We start from the raw sequence: 8,763 nt of genomic DNA on the forward strand, positions 1-8,763 counted from the left end.
TTGCCTCCCAGCGACCCCATCTCTCCCCCTCCAGCCAGCTCTCCTGCAGAGCTACCCGTGCCCCTCTCCTCCTCAAAACCCTTCCGTTGGGGCGCCTGGGTGGCTCAGTTGTTTCAGCGGCTGCCTTTGGCTCAGGTCATGATCCCAGGGTCCTGGGATAGAGACCTGCATCAGGGCTCTCTCTTCAGTGGGGAACCTGCTTCTCCCTCTCCCTCTGTCTGCTGCTTCCCCTGCTTGTGCTCTTTCTCTCTCTGTCAAATAAATAAATAAAATCTTTAAAAAAAAAAACCCTTCCGTGGTTCCCTGTAGCCTGCAATATAGAGTCCACTCTCTTGAGGCAGCCATGACCCTAGACCCCTGCCAAGCCCCAGCTTCCCTCAGGTGCCCCTTCCTGCCTGTGCTCATCCCACTGGAGCCAACTGGCACTTCCTTCACCCCTTGCCATGCAGCCCTGGGCCTCAGGACGTTCCTTCTGCTTGAACACCTGTCATTCAGCAAGGATCGGGAGGTTACTTCTATAATTACTCGATTGATGCCTATCTCTCGCTGGTCCCTGAGCCATATGCCCAGACTGTGGGGCTTAGTGAAAGCAAGAACAACATCTAAATCTCAGCCCTGTCCCCAGAGCCTAGCACAGTGCTTGGCCAGAGCAATCTCTCCATAAATTAACTAAAATCCAAATCCAAATTTCAATCCAAATCCAGTCCCTACCTGTTCCTCTGGACTCCTCTCCTTCATTCTCTGCTTCACCCTTCATGTTCCAGAAGCGTGAGCTGCCTGTTGTTTTCTTGCAGGCATGCTGGCCTTTCTCACTTTTGTGTCTTGCTCATGCTGTCACCTCCATTTGGTGTGCCTGACCCTCACATGCTTTCCTGGCTGAACACATGTCACACCTACCAGCCCATCCTCCCAGAGATTTGTCATTCCCCATTCATCCACACCCCAAGCTCCCATAACACCCACCCCGCTGTGGCTCTCATCTGTGTGTCTGGGGCCCCCCCGCAAGGACAGTGGCTCCACTTTATCCTGCAGGGTGTCTTCAGGGTCCAGCATAGGACCTGGCCTAGCACAAGTGCCAAATAAACATTATTGAATAAATGAGTGATTGAATGAAAGTCACTCTCTGTCTCCGGGCCTGTTTCCTCATTCTGTTCATAACAAGAGCGAGGGCACTGTGCTGAGTGTTTCCCTCCATCATCTCATCAAAGTCTCACCTGGCTCTGTTATTATTGCTGTTTTGCAGAAAAGGAAACGGAGGCCCAAAGAGGTTCAGTAATTGGTTCCAGGTTACAAAGCCGTAAGTGACAGAGCCAAGATTTGAATCCAGGTCATCCAACCACAGAGCGCCTGACGGCATTGTTGAGCCCCGCACTATAGGAAAGTGCTGTTGGGGGCGCCTGGGTGGCTCAGATGGTTAAGAGTCTGCCTTTGGCTCAGGTCATGATCCCAAGGTCCTGGGATCGAGTCGCGCATCGGGCTCCCTGCTCAGTGGGGAGCCTGCTTCTCCCTCTGCCTCTCTCTCTCTCTCTGTCTCTTATGAATAAATAAAATCTTTAAAAAAAAAAAAAAAAAAAAAGGAAAGTGCTCTTGGAGTGAGGAGCTGCAATGATAAATAAGCCCCATCAAGGACTTAGGACCTGACTTGTAAACTACACAGGTTAGGTCCTCAGAACTGCCGGAGAGGACAGACTGGGCCAAGACTAAGATTCCCATTTTACTGATGGAGAAACTGAGGCCCAGAGAGTACAGTGACTAAGCCTACCTGGGCAGGAAGGATCTCCCAGGCCTATGGTAAAGACTGCTTCCCTACCAGGCCAGGGACTCCCCAGGATCCACCCCCTCAGGCTGGCAGGGGATTCTTCCCTGTTTGGAGTAAGGAAACAGCCCAGGCCCAGGGTGGGCTAGGCTGAGTAAACTTGGACAAGCCCCTATGCTCAGCCCTCTTTTATAAAACCACATAAAGGATGACTGAGGCCAGGGAAAGGAGACCCCACACACACAATCTACCTCCTCCCACTCACATGTCCTGTGTACCCCAAACCCCAGGGAGGAGGCTCTAGAGGGGCTGGCTGGGGAATGGGGAGAATATCTACCTGACCCCTGATCTCAGCTGGGGCTAGGGGGCTGAGCCAGAGAAGACAGGAAACAGCTGAGTTGGGAGAAAGTTTTAGCCAGGGCTTTGGTGAGGTTTGGGGGATTTTCCCAGCAGGGCAACTGCACCCCACTCCCGCCCACTGGGAGGGGCCCTGGCAGGGACAAGGCTTGGGTCACACAGCTGATTCATCCAGGGAGGGAAACTCCCCACTTCTCTGACGCGCATCCCCCAGACACTGAGGGGGTAACCTGAGGGCACACAGCCCAGAGACCCACTGAACCCATTTTCCCTTCATTATTGGCTTCCCACCAGGGCATGAAAACCCCCCGGCTGGACAGAGGGACAGAGTCAGGCAGTGGGGCAGGGTATGGGGCAGCTTCCCAGGGAATGACCTCAGAGACTGGAACCAAAGCAATGGCCACATAAGGGGTGCCCTGGCCCCCTCCCCTCACCCATTTGTTTAGTTGAGGACACTGGGGGTCAGATAGTAAGAGCGAACGGGCACATGACCTAGTCGGTACCTGGTACTCCTCCAAGCAGTTTGCATGCATTAATGCATTTTGGTCCTCACAGCCCTCATTTTACTGAGGAAGGAATTGCAGACAGAAGAGGTAAAGTAACTTGGCCATGGTCAAGGCTAGAAACACTCTGGCAGCCTCCACAACTCCCCTAAAATGTTCATACACACCCCTGTGGCAGGGAGCTGTGTCCCCGGTCACTGAGCAGCTCTGGCTCCTGGGAACTCCAGAGGACAGACATGTCACCCACTGGGCCCTGGCTCCTCCCAGGCTCAGAAGAGAAAGCTTGTCCCACAGGGGGAAAAAAAAAATCAGTCAAACCCCCAGAGGCCAGGAGAGGGCAGAGAAGCATTCCCGCCAAAATCTTCCTCTCTTAAGGCTTTGACTCCTTTCCAAACCCCCATCCTTTCCTCCGGAGCCAGAGCCTCCCTTTCCGGTCTGCCAGCCCGGCTCGCCTCCCTGACACCACACATACACACTCACGCAGGAACACACGGGCACGGGCGTGCACGCTGAGTCCAGCCTCCAGACCCCTGCTCCTCGGCCGGGCAGGCTGGGGTCCTGCCGGGTGTTGGAGGGGCCCTGAGAGTTGGGGCTTTTTGAGGCATGGCCAAAGGCCCTCCACAGGCAAGTTCTGCCCCATCTGGCTCCCACTCACAGGCTGCATGACTCACCCCCTCGCCCCCCATGACTCAGTTTACATGGGTGCCCAGAGGTCCTCCCAGCGAGGGTGGGGTGGTTTATTGGCCCAGCCTAGGCCTGCCAGCCTTTTATCCCAGGATGAGCGTTTCATCCCCCTCCTGGCCCGGAGCAGGATCTGGCACCCTGGAGCCCAGGGGTGGGGGTAGGCCTCAGGTCCAGGACTGTGAGGAGAGCCCAAGAACTGGGTGACAGGCCCTAACTGCCCTGGGCTTAGGTCTGCAGGGAGCAGGAACTGCTCCAAGAAACCTAAGGGGTGAGGCTGAGCGGGCAGAGCCGTCCTGAGCACTGACAGCAGGACCCCTGATGCCCTCCATGCAGAGGGAATGGTCCACATGGCACAAAACTCGACGGCATGAAAATGCTAACACTTACTGAGCCCTTCTACAGGAAACCTTCTACAGGAAACCATTAGATGTGCTAAGTGCCATCCACATCTAATCTCATTTACTCCCCCGACAACCCTGAAAAGCAGGTACAAACATTATATTATTTTCACAATGAGGAGACTGAGGTATAGAGAAGTTAAAAGAATGGCCCCGGTCACACAGCCAGAAAGCGGCTGAGCTGGGGCTCGAACCCAGGCCACCTGACTCCAGAACTCTTATGGTTATCCTCTGCTGCTTCCCCAAACTGTGCTGGTTGGAGCAGAGGTGAGGGACCCGGGGGTCTGCCCTGCCCTTCCCCCAGGTGGATCTCCACTGAAACTTCTGGTTTTAGGGCTTACAGTGTGTAAATTACTCACCTGCAAGAAGAGAAAACTGAGGCTCCCAGAGGAAAAGGGGCTGGCCTGAGGTTGCAGAACAGATCAGAGATGCAGGTGGCTGGGACCATGTCTTTGATGCTCTCTGGGATGCCCTGGGCTGGAGAGGTGGCTGGTGGGGGAGGGAAACCCAGGACAAGAGTGGGGACATGGTAGCCCTGTCCCTGACTCCTGCTTAATCCCGCCCCTTTCTTCTCTGGAGCCTCAGGGTCCTCATCTGCCTCATGGGGACAGGCCTGCCATTGCAACAGGGTGGCATGAGCCTCAAAGGACAGCAGAGGGACAGGCCCCTGTGCATGCTCAAACAGTAGGCCCTGGAAAGAGCAGCCCAGCCCCCACTTGTACCTCATCCTCTTCCTCGCCCGGGCCCCACCACATGACTCCCTCTGACCTTGAGAGCCTGGAGGGCCAGGCCCAGAAGACCTTCCCACAAGGGACTCCAGCCCCCTCTTCCCTAGATTCCAGCCTCAGCGAACTGGGCACAGGTCACTTCCCTGTTCAAACACCACTCAGGAGTCCCCTTGTCTCCCAGCCCAAGTCAAGTTCCTTGGTGGGGCATTCAAGGACCCTGGCTTAGGCCTCACTCTGCCCACCCTTCCAGCTCACAGCCCAACACACATTCCACCACATGCTCTGGACCTCAGCGTCCCCAGGCCTTTGTGCCCACCGACTTCAACCCCAGGAACAGCTCCCCCAACCTCAACTACTCCCCTGCCAGGAAGCCTGCCCTCCCCCTGGTGGGAAAGAATCCTTCCTTCCTGGGGCTTCCTGCAGTGCCCCCTGGTGCTCTCCAGCTCCGGTCCCCCAGCATTGCCGACCTACTGCCAGGGCTGTTTTCCTCAGTGTCTGATCACCTCTCGGCGCTGTGAGTGTCCTGGGGCCAAGACCAAGTCTATAATCATCCCTACCTCCCCCACAGCTGGCTCCATTCGACTTTATATTCAGTTAATTCGGGACAATGGATATAGAAACTGGTCCATCATGCAATGGGGTCGGACTCAGCAATCAAAAGGAGTGAGCTGCTGCTCCGCACATCCAGGTGAGCCTCAGACCTAATGGTGTGAGTCAGAAGGCAGACACAGAAGAGTTCGAACTATAGGCTTCCACTGATGTGAAAGTCCAAAGAGACCGAACTAATCTGTGGCAATAGAACTGAGATAAGTGACTTCCTGCGGGAAGGGGCAGAGAATGACTGCAAAGAGGCAGGAGAGAACTTTTGGGGGGTGGGGGGGTGGAAATGTTCTATATCTTGATTTGAACATGCTCACAGGTGTCTAAAATGATCAAACAACCGACCAATACATGGTATTGAATGTAAAATATAGTTCAACGAAGTCGACTTTTTTTTTTAATGAGGCAGATCTACATATACCTCGTGGAAGGATTTCCAAGATACAAGAAAACAAAAAAGCAAGGAGAAAACAGGATGCAGAGCAGGCGACCTTCTGGGTAAAAAAGATACACAAGAAGGTGGTCACACCAGAGTGTAGTTTCCACTATGTACCCTTGTGTAGCTTCTGGATCTTGAAGCATGTAAAAGTATTACCTAGTAAAAGAGAAATGCAATGAAAAATTAAAAAATAGAAGGCAAAGTAAAAAATAAAGATCATGTTTTAAAATAACTTAAGGGCCACCTGGGTGGCTTAGTTGGTTGAGCATCTGCCTTCAGCTCAGGTCCATGTACCCTGTGACCTAATAAGTCCACCCCTGGGCACTTATCCTGGAGAAATAAGTGCGATCGGCCACCGAAGGACACATCCGTTTATACGAAGTTCAAGAACAGGCAAAAGTCATCAATGATGCTAGAAGTCAGAATAGTGGTACCCATGGGTGGGGAGTGGTGATTGAGGGGGGCCACAAGGAGCTTGGGAGCTGCTAGAAATGTCCTCTATCATGATGAGGGCAGTAGCTACACGGGTTTACATACATGTAACAAGTCATTGAGCTGAACATGTTGGATGAGCGCACTTCACTAGATGTATATTAAACTTCAATTTAACCAAGAACCAAAATATAAGAACCAAAATTATAAAACAATTAGAAGAAAACATAGGGGTAAATGTTCAAATTTGGCAGTAGATTCATAGCTCTGACACTGGAAGAATGAGCAACAAAAGAAAAAACAGAGATTGGACTTCATAAAAAATTTAAAAACTTCTGTGCATCAAAGGGTGTTCTGAAGGGGCGCCTGGGTGGCTCAGTCGTTAAGCATCTGCCTTCGGCCCAGGTCATGATTCCAGGGCCCTGGGATCAAGCCCTGCATCGGGCTCCCTGCTCAGTGGGAAGCCTGCTTCTCCCTCTCCGATACCCCTTGCTTGTGTTCCCTCTCTCACTGTGTCTCTCTCTGTCAAATAAATAAATAAAATCTTTAAAAAAAAAAAAAAGGGTGTTCTGAAAAATGTGAAAAGACAACCTACAGAATGGGAGAAAATATCTGCAGATCATATTTTTAATAAGGGTTTGCTAGCCAGAATATATGAAGAACTCTTATAATTCAACAACCACACACACACACGAAAAAAAAACAATTAGGGGTGCCTGGCTGGCTCAGTCCGTAAAACATGGGACTCTTGATCTCAGGTTGTGAATTCAAGCCCCACATTGGGCATGGAGCCAACGTAAAAAAAAATTAGAAATGGGCAGAGGACTTGAATAGACATTCGTCCCTAAAGTATATATAAATAGCAAAAAAGCACATGAAAAGATATTCATCATTAAGGAACATGGTCTGTTATTAAGGAAACGCAAATTAAAACACAATGAGATACCACATCACACCCTCTAGGATGTCTTTCATTTCAAAAACGGAAATAATAAATGTTGGCAAGGATGTGGGCAAATTAGAACCCTCATACACTGCCAGTAGGAATGTAAAATGGTGCAACCGCTTTGTAAAACAGTCTGGCAGTTTTTCACAAGGTGAAACAGAGAATTACCATATGAGCCAGCAATTCTACTCTTAGGTACATACCCAAAATAAATGAAACATATGTCCACACATAAACTTGTACACAAATGTTTATAGCAGCCTTAGTCATAATACCCCAAAAGGAGAAACATTCAAATATCCATCAACTTATGAATAAATAAATAATTGGTATATCCATACAATAGAATATTATTCAGCAATAAAAAAGAACAGAATATTTATACATACGACAACATAAATGAGCCTGGAAAACATGCTAAGGGAAAGAAACCAGATGTAGAAGGTCACATGTGGTATGATTCCATTTATATGAAATGTACAAAATAGGCAAATCCATAGAGACAGAAAGAGGATTTGTGGTTCCCAGGAAATGCGATTGGGAGTGATTTCTTCATGGGAAGGGGATGATTTTCTGGTATAATAAAAAAGTTTTGAAAACTAGAGAGAAGTGGTGGTTGCACAACATTGTGAATGCACAAAATTCTATTGAAGTCTACGCTTTAAAATGGTTAATTGTATGTTATGTAAATTTCAACCTCATTTATAAAATAAATAAACTTCAATTTAAAAGGTGAATGGAGGGGCCGCTGGGTGGCTCAGTCGGTTAAGCGGCTGCCTTCAGCTCAGGTCATGTTCCCAGAGTCCTGGGATCGAGCCCCGCATTGGGCTCCCTGCTCAGCGGGAAGTCAGCTTCTCCCTCTGCCTTGTTCTCTCTCTCTCTTTCACATAAATAAATCAAATCTTTAAAAAAAAAGTGAATGGAGGGGTGCCTGAGTGGCTCAGTGGGTTAAGCGTCCAACTCTTGATTTCAGTTCAGGTCATGATCACAGGGTCCTGGGATCGAGCCCAAGTAGGGCTCTATGCTCAGTGGGAAGTCAGCTTAAGGATTTCTCTCCCTCTCCCTCTGCACCATCCCCCCAATCTCTCTCTCTCAAATAAATAAATACATCTTTAAAAAAATAAAAAGTGAATGAAAAATGAAACGCATAAACATCACCTCACATCCTAGGGGCACTGACAACTTGCTGGGTGCCAAGCACACTCATCCATCGCCTCCATTTGCCTCACTGCAGCCCCAAGAGGTGGGCATTCTCTGGGGCTCAGGGAGGGAAGTGACTGAGCCAGGCTCACACAAGGTGCCAAGGGACAGTGCCCTAGTTTCTCAGACCTCTGGGCCCCCGGACTCCTGCAATCACGGTGGCCCCTTGGGAATCTCGCCTGGCCTCCCTGGGTGGGAGCTGGTGAGGTCAGGGGCCAGGAACGTTTCTGCAGCCGCGAAGCAGAAGTTAGTGACTGAGGAGCTTGGAATGTGCTGCCTCTGAAAGGTCCTCCTTGTGGCTCCACCAACGGTTAGGGCAGGAAGGGACTTTCAGAACCACGCAATCACACACACACACACACACACACACACAGACACACACACAGACACACACAGATTTGAGACCTGAGCCCCTGAGCTCAGTCACTGCCCCAGGATGCTGGGGGGAGTGGGACAGGGTGGTGTTTCTGGATCAGGCAGATGTGTGCAATCGAGGCTGACCTGTGTCAGTCCTCACATGTGCCACCACCCGACCGCCTTTGTCACCTTGACCCATCCAACTTGGGCTCAGCCAAAGAGTTCAAACATCAGTTAGTGTGTGTGCTGCATGACTGCCTTGGTATGTGATCAGAACCCCAAGGGCTCCCACTTCTGCAGCTTTTTATTAACATGTGTATTTGTTTTTGCTGGTTTTTTTTAAGATTTTATATATTTATTTGA

The sequence above is a fragment of the Halichoerus grypus genome, chromosome 11 (assembly GCF_964656455.1).
Source record: "Halichoerus grypus chromosome 11, mHalGry1.hap1.1, whole genome shotgun sequence".
NCBI classification, from domain to species: Eukaryota; Metazoa; Chordata; class Mammalia; order Carnivora; family Phocidae; genus Halichoerus; species Halichoerus grypus.